Genomic DNA, 18,387 nt, shown 5'->3' on the forward strand with positions numbered 1-18,387 from the left:
CATGAAACTTAATATATTGGGTAATCGCACCCATGCGAAAATTTATGTTTGGATTTTAGCCGGGGAAAATTAGTGCAAAAGTGTGAAAATTAAAAAAAAAAAAAATGAAATTGGCCAGATGAAGATCGAACGACGGCATTACGAATATGCATGCGTAACGTAATAGATATTGGTTCATGTTTTAATTTTCAGCCTTGCAGCAAACATATCTTCATAGCTCAAGCATTAACGTCAAAGGAAAAAAGTAAATCGTAAGCTTATCCTCGAGCGATCTTTGGGCCTTGATAAGTGGTAAAAGAAGTTTTGGTTTCGATTCTCGGTGGTGGCGCACGAGTCATTATTTTTAAACTTTTAAAATTATTGCTATATATTGGGTCCAATATAATATAATAATAAATACGAAATCTGCATAAAATATCATATTTAAGCGTATTTTACGACTGGGCAATGCGGACAGCTTGCTAGCAATAAATAAAAATTCGCACAAAACTTGATAAGGAAGCGATTCAAAACAAAAACTTAATTTGACAGAACATCGATTGCTTACCATTCTGGTTTGCTCAACTTTATTTACTTTAATTATTATTTTACACATGAGACAAAGTAAGAAGATAAGTTTCTCGATATTTATTTACGTGGAATCGTCAAAACTTAATTCAAGTATAGTAGGATTTACGTTGTGCACTTATGCATTAATACCAATGAGTAATGCATTGAACTCTCCAGCTATGGTTAAAATAACGGATCCTTTCCATTGACAATATTTTTTACTCTATGTTACAAGAGGTTTGATTGAAAAAACAAAGAAGTAATTTTAAAATTTTATAAACTCTTACTGAATATATTACTGGAATACAATTATAGCTAAAGAGCTTAGCATTTCACTTTTTTTTTTACTTGGAAGTCACCACTTATGAAGGCCCGAATGCCATTCGAGGATAAGGGTTAATGAATGTAAGGTCGTCAATAGTGTAAATTGGGTAGAATTCGATTATTTATGGGAAGGGCTAAACAAGAACTTGTTTACATTGGATTTGAAGGCTATCATGTTGTATTCAACCGGGAAGCAGATCAAGGAACAGTTTCACAGACAGACAGTTCTAGGAAAGAAGCTTTGTTCATGGAATCTCCGTTTAGATTTAGGCACAGATAGAGAGTGGGGAAAATAACACATAGTAGTTGTAGCTAGTCGAGTGTTTTTGTGAAAGTTTGGCAAGGGGTGACTATAGATTCGAGCTTAGACGAGCATTTGCCATGAAAATAACGATAGAGCAGAGACACGCTTACAACATCTCTTGGAAAATATGTTGTAGAGAAGAGAAAAGGTTGTCACCTACTAGATTTCGAAGAAGGTTTTTAACTCTATCAATGATGGATAAGCTCCTGTCCAGATGTGGTAACTGTACTTTATTATAGGGCGTACCTGGCTTTTACACAGATAGAAGATTGTGTCGGCAGTGAGATACCGACTGGAGCGATCTTGGCAACAGATTTGATGCATGTGTTTCATTTTAGATCAGGAGTGAAGGTCAGTCCCATTTTGATAAAAGTGTATACCTGACGACAAATGTAAGAAACAACAAAATGATCATCAAATTTATCAAAAGGTCATTTAAATAACATCTTGTTTAATTCTTAGGCTGTGTGTACCGAGAAATCATGTTAACAAAAGCGTGCACCTGGCCAAAAGCAAGAACAATGAAATAATAAAAGGTACCAAAAGGTCACTTGAATAAACATTATGCATCTGACAGGCACCTGCAAGTAAAAGCAACAAACTTGAAATTGTCAAAAAGAAAAGTAAAAAATATGATGTTTGAAATGACATTTTCAACAAAAGGTTACACAGGTGTAATCAAACTAAGGTTTATCAAGTGAAACGAGAATGACTGAATAAAATACCTTTGGGGATGGCTATTGACGATTTGGGCTCCATATGAATCACTTTGTCATCTCCTTCCTAACAACGGACAACCGATCACCGTCACTACCCTGTTTCAGTACCCACTGTCATCTGGTTGCCTACTGACGTCCAGCTCAGACTGATCACGATCTCCAAACCCTACTTTCAATTTTGTACTTTTTATTTGTAAATAAAACGAGTATCAATTTCTGTCATTCTTCTTTTGCTATTGCCGTTATCTGTCTGCCTCTGTGTCTACGGTTGATTGGCGCACCTCCATACCGCCCCGACCCGCTACAACTACGTTTTGAAACTACTGAGAGATTGGAGAAATTAAGTATGGCGATTGTAGATTGGGCCAAGAAGAAAATCGTCGAAGACTGACGCGACCAGACAACTAACGACGGACAACGTTTGGGATTCCTTTTTCTACGCCACATGGCGGTATCACACCCATTCTTCCATCCGCACAGAGCTGAATTGATTTGCATCAAATACTCGTCCTGTGTTGTTTTATCAGAGCGCGATCACGAAGGTAATCACCGGATCAAACTGCAATTTGCTTGTCTGTTTTAAGCGAAATCATCTCTATTTCGATCATTTTAGGATTTTTTCTAATTGATTCCTTGTATGATATTATCGACGTCTCCCTTAAAAGTGTTATAAATTTAAAAAAGAGGAAAAAATAATAAAAAGAGGAAATAAGTTTATCAGCGGAACAAATGTGTAGGAAGTTGTTCAACGCACACAAAAAGGAGCTAAAATAGGATTGTTAATCAAGGTGTGGCAATAACGGAAATAAAAGACCGATCAGTATATTTTAGAGTTACTTTTAGGAGTGGTTATAAGATTTTGCGACAGTTTACGATAGATAGGAACAGTTTACGAGAGTTAGGGAAATTTACAGACAGTCTTGAGTTTACGACAGTTTTTGAACTGAGGACAGTTTTCAGTTGGACACAGGAGAATGCAAGTTGTGGCTCGAAGCAGATCGAGATGAGCTGAAATTAACTTACGAACACGGCCTCAAAAGACGATTATATAGATATAGTCTTAAGCCTGTAGTGGGTTGATGGTGTCACACACCCACCCAGAGTGCAAATGATACTTGCAGAATGTGTTGGAGTTTGTGTTTTTGGTATTTTGTTTTATTTTTTATATACTTATTAACCGTTGCGTAGCACGTGGTCTTATTACACTTGTATACGATCGATTGAACACAAGTTACTATTTTACGCATTTGGCAGAAACATTTTGATGAGCAATGTCAAGATGGAAGAGTCCGTTTCACCTGTGCAGCATAGATTTGTGTTCGACGCGAGTCTAAAAGACAAGCAATTATCGCGGAAATTAGTTCAGGCCGAGCGAAGACGGAAGAAAAATATCCAAAATGGAGTCGTTTCCGCCATGACCCATTTCTTTAACAATTGCAGCCAATAAAATTGAAACGGCGCAATTATCTCATTGAAATCTTTTCAGGCAAAATCTTTTGGAAGGAATTTTGTTTTGAGTATAGATGGATTCAGTGCGTTGGTGGTTGAGTGGGTTGTGCTTATTAGAGGCAGAGGGGAAAATACTTGAAGGGAGATGAAAGAAACGGGTGTGAATGAAATATGAAAGAAAATATATGAACATAAAAAAGATGGCGGTGGAATAAGATGAATATAAGACAAGTTGAGAGAAAAAAGGGAAAAAAGGAAAATGGCCGATCGAAAATGGACGACGGTAGGAATAATTGGAAGAATTTTGGTAAGGACTTTAGGGTAAGAATGTACAGAAAGAATATGGAATTGGGAATGAGGTTTAGGGGTAAATGACCGAGAAAAATCATAGGAATGTATGTGATATGTAAAGGCTGACACAAGGAGGAAAATATTTCTACGGGGAAAAAGTAAGAAAAGAAAAAGAAATATGAAAAATAACGGATAGAAAAGTGGCAAAAAGTGGGAAAGAAAAAAGAACAGCAGATAATAGTGACTGGGGGAAAGAAAGAAGAAAAGGAACGACTGAGAAGTATAGAAATAAAACAAGAAAAAAGAAAGAAAAAAGAAAGAAAAAAGATCAAAGAACGTCGGAGAGAACGACATAAACGCACAGAGAAAGAAAGTGGGGAAACGAAGAAACAAATCAAGAAATAAGGTAACTTAATATTAACAGGCAACATAAATTAAAATAAATGCGTTGAAGACATTTCCAAGGCTGTTGCAAATAAAGTAGGCTCCTTCTACAGTGATATAAAGGTACTCACATCCGACATTACCCTGCATCTCTACAAAATCACTATTCGCATATGCTTAGAGTATTATTGGCACATTAAAACTGATGCATATGCCACTATTGTCTCGCTCCTAAACAGGGTACAAAAAGAGTCTCCAATCTATTATGTTCCTTACTATCAACCAAGCTCCAATCCATATCCCATCGCCTCAATTTTGCATTCCTGTGTTTGTTTTACAAATACTTTAATGTAATGTACCCAGCGAACACACAGCACTTGTGTTCCCTTCGACGTAAATACTTCTGACTAACATTAAAACTAACAAAAATCTAACCCCTTTAGCTCTAAAGATCCCTAGATGCCGAAAAACCTTCTAGTCTAATTGTTTCTTTCCTCAACTTCCATAGACTTTGCAATTCCCTTTCTGTTTTCTGCTTCCCCGATTGTACTAATATGCGGAAATTTAAATGTAAAGCGAACAAACATCTTGCTTCTCAACTCCTTCATAATGCCCCGACAGACATGGTTCCAAATAGTAGCCCCTGACGTCGAAATGACAGTAAAAAAAAAAAAAAAGCAAAAAGAAAAAAAACAAACAAATAATAATCTTTTATGGTTGACAAACCAAGGTATGGAAAAATAAATAAAAATAGAAAGAAAGTTGAAAAAAAGAAGGAAGAAAATTAAGGGGAAAATAGGACGCAAATGAACTGAGATAAGAAATAAGAAGTAGACATGTTATCTTCATAGTTGTTCCTATATACTTGCCTCCCCACGAAGGCAGAGTTAGATAAGAACAAAAATAAAAATTGTCTCAGTCATGAAGGATTTCTCCTTCACTGACCTGAGACAGAAAACGTAACGTACAGCATTAAAACAGAAACTAGACTGTGATTTTGTTTCACGACGTTTCGGTCAACTATTCCTCTGGCCTTCGTCACCTTGTAACCCTAACCCTAACCCTAAACCGCCACGGGATAGGAATGCTCACTTAACTGTATCCTCAGTAATCACTAGGGCTATGACAACAGCATATTCTTTTCCTTGTTTTGATTCTCAGCTATATATCCATTGATATCTTGTATATTTTTATGTAGAGTGATGTGGTTCTTGGTTGATTAATTGTGTATAACTGTGTCGGATATATACTCGAGAGTAAAAAACAATGAAAAGAATATGCTGTTGTCATAGCATATGTCATATTACTACCTTCCATAGTTGTTGTCGTTTCAGGTGAGCATTGTCTGAAGATAGCGGTTTCAATCCTACCCAAATCAGGTCAGAGGATTAGTTGGCCAAAACACGGTGAGACGACAACTATGGAAGGCAGTAATTACTGAGGATACAGTTAAGATACTCAGCATTCCTATCCCGTCGAAGTTAATCACTTGACAAAGGCCAGAGGAATAGTTGGCCAAAACGCCGTGAAACAACAACTATGAAGATGAGGGTAAGTGTCCGCAAATAAATAAATAAATAAATAAATAAATAAACAAATAAATAAATAAATAAATAAATAAATAAATAACTCCTCTCGAAGGAACTTAATCATAAAAATAAGAAGCAGGAAGCCTATTAGAAACATGTTAGATTTGATTTTGGTTTGGAGCAAAGTGTAGTATTTGTTGTGATATTATACTTTGTCTTTTCTGTACTCGGTCAGTGAAGGATAAATCCATCTAGACTGAGGCAATTTTAATTTTTTGTCCCCACCATGAATTCCCCTTTTTGAGGAGTTGGATATTCTCTACATTAAAAACCGACTCTGTGTCTAACTACGCTTGTACACACAATAACCCTTATCCCCGAGTGGCTTCCGGACCTTGATAAGAGGTGATCCTCCATGTGAAAAAAAAGGCGAGTGATAAAGACCCTAATTGTAATGTATTTACTTGCCTTTCAATAAGCATAGGGTTAATACTACACGCAAACAAAGAAAATTAGACACAGTTTGATAATTTGAAAATGTTATACCGGCCTTCCTTGAACAGAGGAATTTATACCGATTAGCACTATAAATAGCACTAGTAATTCCAACACCGGTGAGAGAGATGCGACTGCACTTCAACTGCTAACCGAGTGCCCAGCAAATATACACGCTTTCCTATCTCTGTACATTATTGTTAATGCACTTGTTCCTTAACCGAACCTGGACTTGATTGTTCTTATTTTCACTGTTCTTCTAGGACACAACAGAAAACTTTATCATAAAAATGTAAAACATATTTCTTAGTACACAACGCAGGTGATATAACTTCAAATTTTGTATGATTTTCGTCGTTTTTGATATTTTTTCGTATCTGTATTTACTAGTTATCAAGTGTGTCTCCGTGATGTGAACCCTTATTACAACATATACTGCAGTTATTGATAATAAAGCTTAATCAGTGTTAAATCACCAACACCCTCACAGAGATTCAGAGAAAGTCCCCATAGATAATGACCAAAATAAAAAAAATTGACCCGCACATCTCAACACACTTGATCCTGGATCAAGACATTAATTTAATAGATCTTGATGTTTTAAATTTTTTTTATACTCGCGTTCACCTCTAACAATGCATCTAGCCACTTGGACATAAGTATCTACTATTTGAGACCTTGCCTAGGAAAGATTAACAAGATGTTGGTTTACATTACATTTAAACTTATGCATGTCAGGGAAGCAAATAGAAGGAAGGAAATTCAAAAGTCTAGCTATTGGAGGGAAGAAACTATTAGAGTAGAAAGCTTTCTGGCATTTAGGGATTGCAACAATGCAGGATATGATTTTGTTGCTAAGCGGCGTTGTCAGGGATATGTAAGTCGAGGGGGTACAAGTGCAAAGAGTTCATCAGAACACACTCCATTAAAATAGTTGTAAAACAGGCACAGAGATGCAAAATTGCGGCAATAAAACAGGAGTTGGAACTTAGTCGACTAAGTGAGACCTATTAGATTGAAAACTCTTTTTAGACCCTACCCAAGAAGGAGAGACTAGTGGTAGATGCAATAGACATTATCTTTAATGGTATAAACTTTCTGTGTTCAGGGGTTTGCCAGGAGAACCTGGCATGAGGATAAATCGTTCGGCAAGTAAACCCTGACTAAATATTCTAAAATAACATAGTATTGGCAGCTCAAATAAAACCTCCTCGGAATTGCTACTCGAAACAGGAGTATACGAGTAACAACGTACCTTTTACAAGTGATATTGCATGGAGTCCCGATTTCGAATCTCGCTAGATTCAGCCGCTCTCATGAGTCGTAGACGACGAAACATGTGTCAGTGGATAATAATATTTAAAAAAAAAAAAAAAAAAAAAAAAAAAAAATATATATATATATATATATATATATATATATATATATATATATATATATATATATATATATATATATATATATATATATATATATATATATATATATATATATATATATATACACACACACACACACGTTTTATTTTTTATTACCGTAACTTTCTGTTAAGTTACATTATTGTTTCCGCTACCCGGCCGTTTTTTTTGCAAAAAAAAATAAAAATAAAAATAAAAATAAAAAACCGCCGGGTAACGGAAACACTAATGTAACTTAACAGAAAGATACGGTAATAAAAAATAAAACGCATATTTGCTCTACAACAGTATTGAGCACTTTCTTCAGTTTTTATTAATTACCATTTCTACTATATATATATATATATATATATATATATATATGTATATTAACACGGAGACCAACGAAGGTTTCACCCTCTCATATTTTACTGCCATCGAAATCAGTGAAATCGCTCATTTTTAAATCGAATCAATTAATTGCCTCCTCTAGTTGCTGACCCACCGCGGTGCATCGGCAGGAAGCTCCAATACGTCCCTGCACTGACTTCATGTGCATTGCACCATAGATAACTTACTGTTGTTTTTATAAAATATTTTTTATATACCTTTAATTAAAGTTTAAAATACTAAAGGCAAATATCATGGTTCAATTGTGCTATAAAAAGAAACATTCATTTTGAACGCGCTTCTGTCATATCAAATAACCTTCTGTGGATTTTATATGTCGGCCTTGCTGCTTGTGCAGCAATAAAACTTCTGAAATACATTTGTAGTGTTAGGCTGTATAAGGCGTTAAATATTAAAGATTATCGGTACTCATCGAAGATATTCTGATACAAAAACTATCGAAGAACACTGCTAGATACATAAAATACCTTCGTGTGAAATTTCAAAATAATCGGCCCAGTCTTTTAAGAATCATGAGGGAACGAACTCTCACACACAGGAGGTACGTCAATCACCGGCGCATTTAAACAGAGTTCGCATGGCAATGTCTGTTTAGGAAAAAGTAAAGACGATACCTTTTGTTGAAAAAAAACAAAAAAAAAAACAAAAAAACAAAACAAGCGTTAACATAATTTTTCGAAACTCATAATACATACGAGTCGACAACTATTTCAATTCCAAAGTCAAACAACAGGGAGGGAAAATGAAGCAGTTGACAGTCTCTTTGAAGATGGTTGATGTAATGTAGATGTAATGTAGATGTGCGAGCACACTAAAGCCGATTCATTGGAGGAATTTCGTAATTTCTATTTCTTTTTTCTACATACCATTTGCTTGTTGATAACGGAGTTCCAAATCATTCGACAGACGTGGACTGAACGGGATCTTAACAGCAACTGATTGACTGAATCACTAGTTTATTAATTTTATTTATTTAACGACGTTTCCGCCAACTATTCCTCTGGCCTTCGTCAGATGGAAACCGCGACGGGATTGGAACTCCAAATTACCTAACTGCATTCTCAGCAATTACTGCCATCCATAGTTAACGTCTCACCACGTTTTGGCCAAGTAAGCCTCTAGCTGGCTTTGGTTAGGATTGAAACCGCTATCTTCAGATAATTCTCACCTGAAACCGTAGAAATTCAACGTCTCTATCCACTGCGCCACGGGCCCCAAAGAATAGTTAACCAAAACGTCGTGAAACAACAACTAAAAATGATGATGATAATAGTCCGCAATAAATAAAATTAATAAATAATACTCATCTCAATAATGAATTCCAATTAAATCATATATGACTGATCAATGTCCAAAATAATGGTTGCTTTTATCTTTAGTGCTAGAGTTTCTTTCTTTCTTTTTTTGTTTTTAATTCAACCTGATTAACCACTGGTCTTCCTTCATTAGAATACTCTGCTGTTATCTATTTGGGGTGATAATGATCTTGGATCGTCATATCCTCACATTTTTAAGAGAATTTTTTAAAATTTTATTTTACTTACATCCCTGTTCTAAATTCTCGATTCCAATTCTGATTCTAAAATCTCCCAATCCCTTTAACTTAATTGGGAAAGTGTATTTAGCGGATAGTCCTTATCCTTTAAATGCAGATATATTTTGTTTTAATTTGAAAAGCTTCTTGTGAAATTTAAGTCTATATTTTGAACTTTTGCCATTTTCCACTATTTATCCATTCGTGTCACTTTTACCTGTGCCATTTTTACCTATACCATTTTTACCTATGCCATTTTTACCTATGTCATTTTTACCGGACCATTTTTTTTTTCGTTGACAATTTTAGCTAAATTCGTTATCTATATATCTATACAAGTGAAAATGTGTGTATGCAAGCACATTTTTTTAACGTACATACTTAACGAATTTTTGATCTATAGATTTGAAATTTAGTATATAGGATATTCAGGCATGTGGAAAACTTTTTAATCGATTTTCATCCGGAAACAAGGGCTGCTAAGAGGTCATCGGATTTCTATCTGTTTGTCAACTGTTTCATGAATGCGCATGCGTGAATCGTTCACATGACAGATTACTTATGTTAAGAATAAGTAGGCTTGAAAACAATTTTTAAAGATAATGTCAAGCTGGCCTAATGGTTATCGTAAGTGATTCATTTTCTTTAGGTTTTGGTTCCGATATCAGCTCGAGTATTTTTTTACTTAAAAGAAATGAACTATTTAGAAAAAAAAACCATAATACTTGCATGCACATGTCTCAGTTTTTATCGTTTTCTTTACTTCATTTTTATTTAAAGGAATTTAGCATTACATTTAATACCTGCCAAGTATTTCTCTTTATAATAAATAAGAATTATGCATTAATTAAAATCTATTTATGCATATTTTACGACACAGCAACGTTGGACAACGTGCTAGTTATCTATAAAATTATAAAACTTTCTGGACTTTGCTTGCTTGCTTGCTTGCTTGCTTGAACATTGCCATTTATAAACTGATTATGTCTGTCTGTTTGTTTCTATTTTTTGCTTTTCGGTTTTTCGGTTTCGATTCTGACTCATGGCATATAATGGCATCTTTTTTACTTTTGAAATCACGACTATATACAGTAGAACCCTGGGATAGGTGGCCCAAGGATAGATTTTATTTCAGTTTAAGATGTGGAATACCATGTTTTCCGGCCCCTGGTTACGGTATTTATTATTTTTAATGTTATTTGATTATATACATGTGTATTATATACTGTACTGTATTTCGTATTATTTGGATTCATCGGTCAACTGTTCTCATCTTGAGTGTGATTTTCATAACGTTTCGGCAGATGTAGCCTCCGACCCTCTTCAGGTGTATCTTGTCGAACACGTGAATGTTTCTGTTGAACTCGGGAAATTGGACGCAACTTTGGACGGAACGCTTCATTTACTTCACGGGGGGTAGCATGCTCTTGTTCCGTCAGCCATAACTGGATAGAGATCCTAAGTAATTCACAATTGTATTTTTCCTTAAATCTTCAGGAAAATATCACTTTTTACAGTTGATTTTCCAAGTACTTGGGTACTTGCTGCAATTCCGATACGCATTTTAAGAGCCTTAAACCTATTTTATCCCTAGTTGTAAATATCACCATTTATTACTAATTATTACTATATATATATATATATATATATATATATATATATATATATATATATATATATATATGTACTAGACTATCCGTGACCTGTTGGGTCAATATGTTATATTAGCTATGGAATTAATGTATGAGCGTGACACTTGTGACGTAAAGAAAATGGTTTTTGTGACATAACAGAAACATTTCTATGAAAGTATATTTAAATAAAAAGAAAAAGAATATAAATAGATTTCTATGAGTCTTTCTGTTTATAATGGTTTATTTTTGAAAAAAAATCTACAGCCATTAAATTATCAGTGGTTTGCCATACTTATAGGTAAATGTGCACTGAACAGATACCATAATACTTAAAGTTAAATTTAAATTTTGATATATCTTTTAATTTAAACGCGAAAAAAAAAACAACAACAATTGAGACGCTGAAAACGAACACAGTAAAACAATACGTTTTATTGTCGCGTTGATTATTTATTTGTAACCCAAATTAAAAAAAATATTTTCGGGGTTATTTATGTTAGTAGTGTAGAAGCAAATGTATGAATGTTTTTTTTTAAAGAAAGGTTTATTAAAAAATGAAGAATAAATTAAAAAATAAATAAAGGTGGTGGTTAAATCGCCGTTGCTCTTATGGTTGTCAACGGCTTAAAGTAGATTTATTTGTAAGAAAATTGCGTTAAAATAACTTAAACGTAATACGGAAATGAACGATGTAAAAAAATAAAATGCAGAAAGTATTAACAATGGTTTATTTGGATGATTTAGATGCGACCCCCAAACAATCGGGACGCTGAAAACGTACACAGTAAAACAATACGTTTTATTGTTGCGTTGATTATTTGTTTATGTACGCATGCCCAACTGGAAGTCGTAAACCGGATGTTGGTTTACAAAACCCGTTACAAGGTCATTTGAGTTTTATAATTATATATATATATATTGTTTGGAGGTGTATGTTGAGCATAAAAAAGGTAAAATTTTTTAACTTCGACCCCTATTATGACCCCTTAACAGTTTTTGTTTTGGGCTCAAATCAAGTTATTAAGTTAGATCCATGTTCAATGAACCTATATCTAAAATTTCAAGTGTTTAGACCCAAAATTGTCGAAGGAGTTTGGTAGAGTTCTCAAAGGTCAAATCGTTGAACTTTGGCAAATTTCTCAGCCAAATTTCTGGCCGGAAACCGATCACAAAGATTTTCCCAAATCTCAGTACCCTGTATATCAAATTTCAAGTCTGTAGACTTAAAATTGACAGAATTATTATGTAGGGAAATGTACACACACACACACACACACACACACACACACACACACACACACACAAACACGTTCACTTTTATAGATATATAGATACACTAGCAGTTCCGCCCGGCGTTGCCCGGGCCCTATGTAATGTTCATAAGGTTATGTGCATATGTATATATTAAAAAGTGTGAATATGTAAAGTAATGCCTTTCTGTATAATAGTCTTCCTTAACTACCATAGAGAAAAGACACAGAGGCATTTTCACTTTTATAGATATATAGATAGAATTGATGCAATATATAGTAATGATTTAAAAAGTATAAAAAAAGACTCATGCGCCACCACTGAGAATCGAAACCAAAACGTTTAGCTCACGATTTATTTTGCCTCTGCCGTCAATGACTGGGCTACGAAAACATGTTTACTGCAAGACTAAAAATTAAAACATAAACCAATAGCTACTACGTTATGCATTCGTAATGCCGGCGTTCGACCTTCACCTGACAAATTTCATTTTTTTAAAAATTTTCACACTCTTGCACCGATTTTTCCGGGCTAAACCCCAAATATAAACTTTTGCATGGATTCAAATACCTTATATATGAAGTTTCATGTCTGTAGATCAAAAACTCTAGGAGGAGTTTGGTAGGCAAAATTTGTTAAACAAAAATATATACGTATGCATAAATATATATGGAAACAATTTTGTGTTTACTATAAACTTTTTACGCAAATATTATGCAAGTATAAATCATGTAGAATATCTGCATGAATATAATTACACGTAATAGTTAACTAAAGATGATTATCCCATTAGAAAACCGAATAAACTATTAGGGAATTAATTAAAATGAATGTTTAAAAAAATATGCAAATTAGCTAGATCTTTTGTTAGTGAATGCAATTCCACAAGCAATTTTTTATTAAATTTTTATAATATATAAGAAAATTGTATTTTTTATAATATATTTTTTATAATATATAAGAAAATTGTATTCGTTATAATATATTTTTTATAATATATAAGAAAATTGTATTTTTTTTTAAATGAATAGAAAAGAGAGTTTTTAATATGAATATGAATATCAATACACACAAAAGGAAAACGAATTTATAGGAATATATAATATATATATATATATATATATATTAAACTTATTACATTACTTATCTATTGTTTATAATTAACGGTTCCCATATCGTATTACATTCTATACTAGGTCTACTTATAAATTGGTTATTCCTCAGAGTATGTGTTGCTTCTTTCAGTCGTATACTCTCCACCGTTCTTCTCTGTCTATAATTTTTACTTCGTCCCATAATGGTAGATGTTTTCCCTTTTCTTTCCAGATATAGTCAGCTATACCCGACTTTTCAATCTCTCCACGTACTGCGGCTTTTCGTTGTTCTTTAAACCGTACTTTTAGTGGATGACACGTCTCACCTTTGTATAGTTTTCCACATTTACATGGGATTTCATACACACCGTTCTTAGTCACGATTTTTTCTGTAGATGGCTTAACTCTCACAAGATGTTTCCGGAGAGGTGAATCACTCCTGAATACTGTCCTGATGTCATATGGATTACATATTCATTGAAATTTTTCAGACAAGCCCATCATATATGGTATACAAACTGTGGTGAGTTTCTGAGTGGTGTCCTTTTGTGTCTGTTCCAGACTTCTTGGAGCTGATGTCATGCTCTCTGGAAAGTTGTTTTGGTAAAGGATTTCTCTTAAACTGTCCATCTCCTCTTGATATGCACTGCTGTTACTTCATATTGCTTTTGCTCGGTGTTGTAGGCAATGGACGATTCTTTTCTTTATAATATATGGATGGTGGGGAGTGAAGATTAGGTCCTGTTCAGTAAAAGTTGGTTTTCGGTATACAGATGGCATAAATCACTGACCAGTGCGGGTTATCAGCACATCTAGGAACGATAATTTGTTGTTATGTTCTTTTTCCATCGTGAACTGTATAGTCGGACGGATCGTTCGCATGGTCTAATAATGTTTGAACATCTTCCTGATGGAGCCAGAATATGAATGTGTCATCTACATTTCGCAACCACATTGTTGGCTTTAGTGGTGTTGATCATAATGCCATTTCCTCATATTCCATGTATGCATTGGTCAGTACTGGGGACAATGGTGATCCCGTCGGCCGACCTTCTTCCTGCTGATATATATCAGATCCCATCCGAAGTATGTAGTTTCTATACAGAAGATCAACATCTCCATTATATTGTCAATTGGGATGCAAGTGCGTTCCTTCAGTTAAGCATCAGAAGTCAGCTTGACCCACACCACTGTCAGAGTCTCATCAGTGAGTACTTTTATGAACAAATAAAAGTGTCGCTCTAAAGGAAACAACACTAAAGCTTTATTTTAAAACTTTTATTGAAAAAATCAATTTAGGTCTCTTTATTGTGTAGTAGAGCTGACATCTATTCAATGTAGCCGCATTCAGTCTCAATCACCGCCTCGATACGGGGTTGGAACTGAGAATATGCCTTTACCACAAGCGCCGGCAGGAGCTGGCTTTGATGTTGTGGGAGGTCATGTTGGTGATGTTCTCGACGTATAACCAAAATGGAGTGGTCCAGCGGGTTCAGGACGGGGGAGGTTAGTGGGAGAAGGGTACAAAGTTGTAGCACTCCTTCTGAAACGAAGCCTGGGTCTCTTTGAACTTGTGGGCCGGCGCCAAGTCATAGTGCCACACCCAGGGACTGCCAGTGGCCACCTGATTGCACCAGGAGATCACCATAGCTTCAGCACATCCAGGTACATTTTGATGTTGACTTTCAAACCGACTTCGAAGATGTAATGTGGCATTATGTGATCCTCACTTGAAACGACACCAAAGACAATAACCATGACCGGAAACTTAGTTTTCATCATCCTGGACACGCACCTATTATTTGTGGCAATCCACCGATGCGTTTTGAGGATGCTGGCAATGGTCCTGTTGTCATAACTTAGATCGGTAGAGAGCATTTGTACAGCGGCGCATCTCCAATCTCGCTCGTTGAACATTGTGTCACTTTCAGACATGATATAAATTTCCTATCGCTCTTGGCATTCGCACAGCTGGCCAACTAGTAGATGGTCTGCAACAAAAAAAAAAGAAAAAGAAAAAAAAACCCTTTTTCATCAAACAGAAATAGAATCATGTCTTTTCTAGGGCGACAATTTAATTGTTTCACCCTATGCATTTAAATTTATATGAGGAACGTCAGCTAAATACGAATTATTCTACTTTTTAGGCGATTACATGAGAATACCCTGAAAAACATGGAGGATTAAAATACAATTATTTTAGAATTTAATTTTTAATTTCACATGTAACTTAACGTAAATAGTGACCCATTCCGGGCCAGTGTCTTACCAAATAACGTTTTAAGGGTTTATAATCAAAATTTATTTTGTGTGTGGAAATAGGGAGCATTCTGTGTGGGTAAAATAAACCTTTTTCTACTCTTTGATTTTCACCTCTGAAAAAAATAACTAAATAAAAATAAAGTTGAAAGCCATTCCCCTCTCCACAAAAAAGGAGGGGGTGAGGAAAAGGAAATATGATTTTCAATTCGTAAACTGATTCGACAATTTCTGGGACTCTGATTGTGCTGTAAATACTCGATACGTACTCTATAAGAACTGACAATTTACAGTTACCAAAAATAAAGAATTCAAGAAAAACAAGGTTGGAATAGAAAGAAGTAGATAAGAAAGGGTAAGAAAAAAAATAAAAAACTGGGGGAAAATGGAAAAACGAAGAGAAAAGAAAGCAAGATTGCTAAAATCAAAACTAAAAAGTCAAAGAAAGAAATATTAACAAAAGAAGACATTTTTATTAAAAAAAAATCGCAACGACAAAAAAAAAAAAAAAAAAAAAATGGTGGGAAATCAGGATAATCTCTTTGTTACGGTCGGCAAATCGAATTTGTCTTTTAACTTGTGTTTCCGGCAAGGTGCCAAATTTGTTCCGTTGATTCGCGGGGCTCAGCAAATATAACGTCTTCGCATCGGCTCTGCCTCAAGGTTCACCAATTATTAAGCATAATTTCACACGATGCGACGTATTCAGCAACTTTATGGTCCTTCGTTGGCTTTCCTGCCCCCGCATTTTTCTTTTTATTCTCTCATCACTAACATCGTTTTCATCACCATTAGTAGTAGTAATAATAGTAATAAAATAGTAGTAGTAGTTTCCGTTCTACTAAGTCTGACATTGTTATACTTCATTTGGTTAACAATAATTACATTACCGTCATTAGTACGTGTGTCGTCGACACCATTGCCATTATTCTTTCTGCTAACAAACAATCTAGTTTCTATATAATAATTAGGGCTAGGACAACAGAATATTCTATTCATTACTTTGACTCTGGAGTATCCACTGATATCGTATATGTTTTTATGGAATGTGTTTCTTGGTTGTTTAACAGTGTCTGTGTCGGATATATAATCTAGAGTCAAAACAATGAAAAGCATATACTATTGACCTAGCCCTAATAATAATATGTCCATACATTCACCTGTAATATGCATTATTACCTTCCACACCTATTAAAATAAATGAGATCGTCCGATTGACAAAGAAACACGCTCACAAAGTAATCAAGTACTATCTGAATTCATCTTCTATAAGAAAACTCTTATCTGGCTGTTTAGATGTGTGTATGTATGTATGTTTGTATAAAACTTTCGACAAAGGCGAGGGATTTACACAGGATCGGTATTATTTTGAAGCTCGACCCTTCGGACGACAAATACAAAAAAATGGCTAAAAACATTAATTTCTTCACCCTCAAGTGGGCACTTTTCTACAAGGAGTCGCTACTTTTTTCGCCGATATTTTCGAAAGTCATACCCTCCTTTCGAGTGACTAGCCTTAATTTAAACCTTCGCCATTTCCGGTTCAGCGATGGGCGGAACAGCAAAGACGTCACGTTTTTTCTTTTCCTCCTTTGCGGTACGAGTTCAAGTCTGCCTGCCTACTACAACTTTTTTTTTTTTTGCTCAACACACACCTCAAAACACCCGGGCAACGCCGGACACCCAGGCTAGTTATTACAAAATATGAAGATTTCGACCCATTTCTAAATTAATTACTCTAAAGTCGAATAAACTGTCATACATAGACTTCTGTTCTCTTGTTGACTTGTACGATTTTGTAAATTCTCTTTGTAATAAAAAATAGATTTAATTGTTTGAATTTAAATTGAACTAAAATTATGGGAACCATGGACCGACATTCTTGAATATATTAAATATTTAATTGTTTTAATACATAGTTAAAGCAAACTATATTATTTTGGACTATTAAAATAATATCTTACGCTACTGATACTGTTTACCTATTTATTTTTTTGGTTAAATTAATATTTTGAAACATGATATAAATCAAAAATCGAAAACATCAGATCTATAATTATATTCGAAAGGTAATGTTTTAAGCTCTATTTATAAGAGAGTCGGAAAAGTTAAGAAAATCTGAAGCTATAATATAAGATACATGAAAAAGTGACGTTTTTTTTATTTATTGAAATGATATTTAATTTGAATTATTTTTACGTAGAGAAGAAAGAAAAAACGTTAAGTTAGCAAGCCTGTAAGATCAACATAAATTGCTTAATACCAGTCATTGGCCGGGAAATCAGAAAAAGTGCACAACTTATTTTAGATATAAACTTAAATATCCAAGGAGAAATATATTAAGTCTAAATTAATTCAGATTAAATGATGATAAACACACAGAGTAAGTATAACAGGTTTATTTGACAAAAAAGGTAAAATTTAACAAATCAGATATTTACACTCGAATGATACCTTGAATGCCTTAATATTAAGATTTAATTAATCCTCGCTGGTTATCTGCTGTTAGCGTCTTTTAGAGACTGAGTAATCCATTCTCAGGGAGTGTCAGGATCTTCCAATACATCACAAACGCAAATGGCGCTTATGCATTATAAGTGAATATCTAAAAAAATAATAAAAATTAATTTAAAGTAAAAACACCTAGGACGTACCTACATATCATTTCGAAATTAGTAAAATTCCAAGAATTACGAAAAATGATTAAATAGAAGTCTGGTAAAAACCAAGTAAAAAAAACACACACACAAAAAACACAAAAAA

The sequence above is a fragment of the Euprymna scolopes genome, chromosome 5 (assembly GCF_053919585.1).
Source record: "Euprymna scolopes isolate OS-2025 chromosome 5, ASM5391958v1, whole genome shotgun sequence".
NCBI lineage: Eukaryota > Metazoa > Mollusca > Cephalopoda > Sepiida > Sepiolidae > Euprymna > Euprymna scolopes.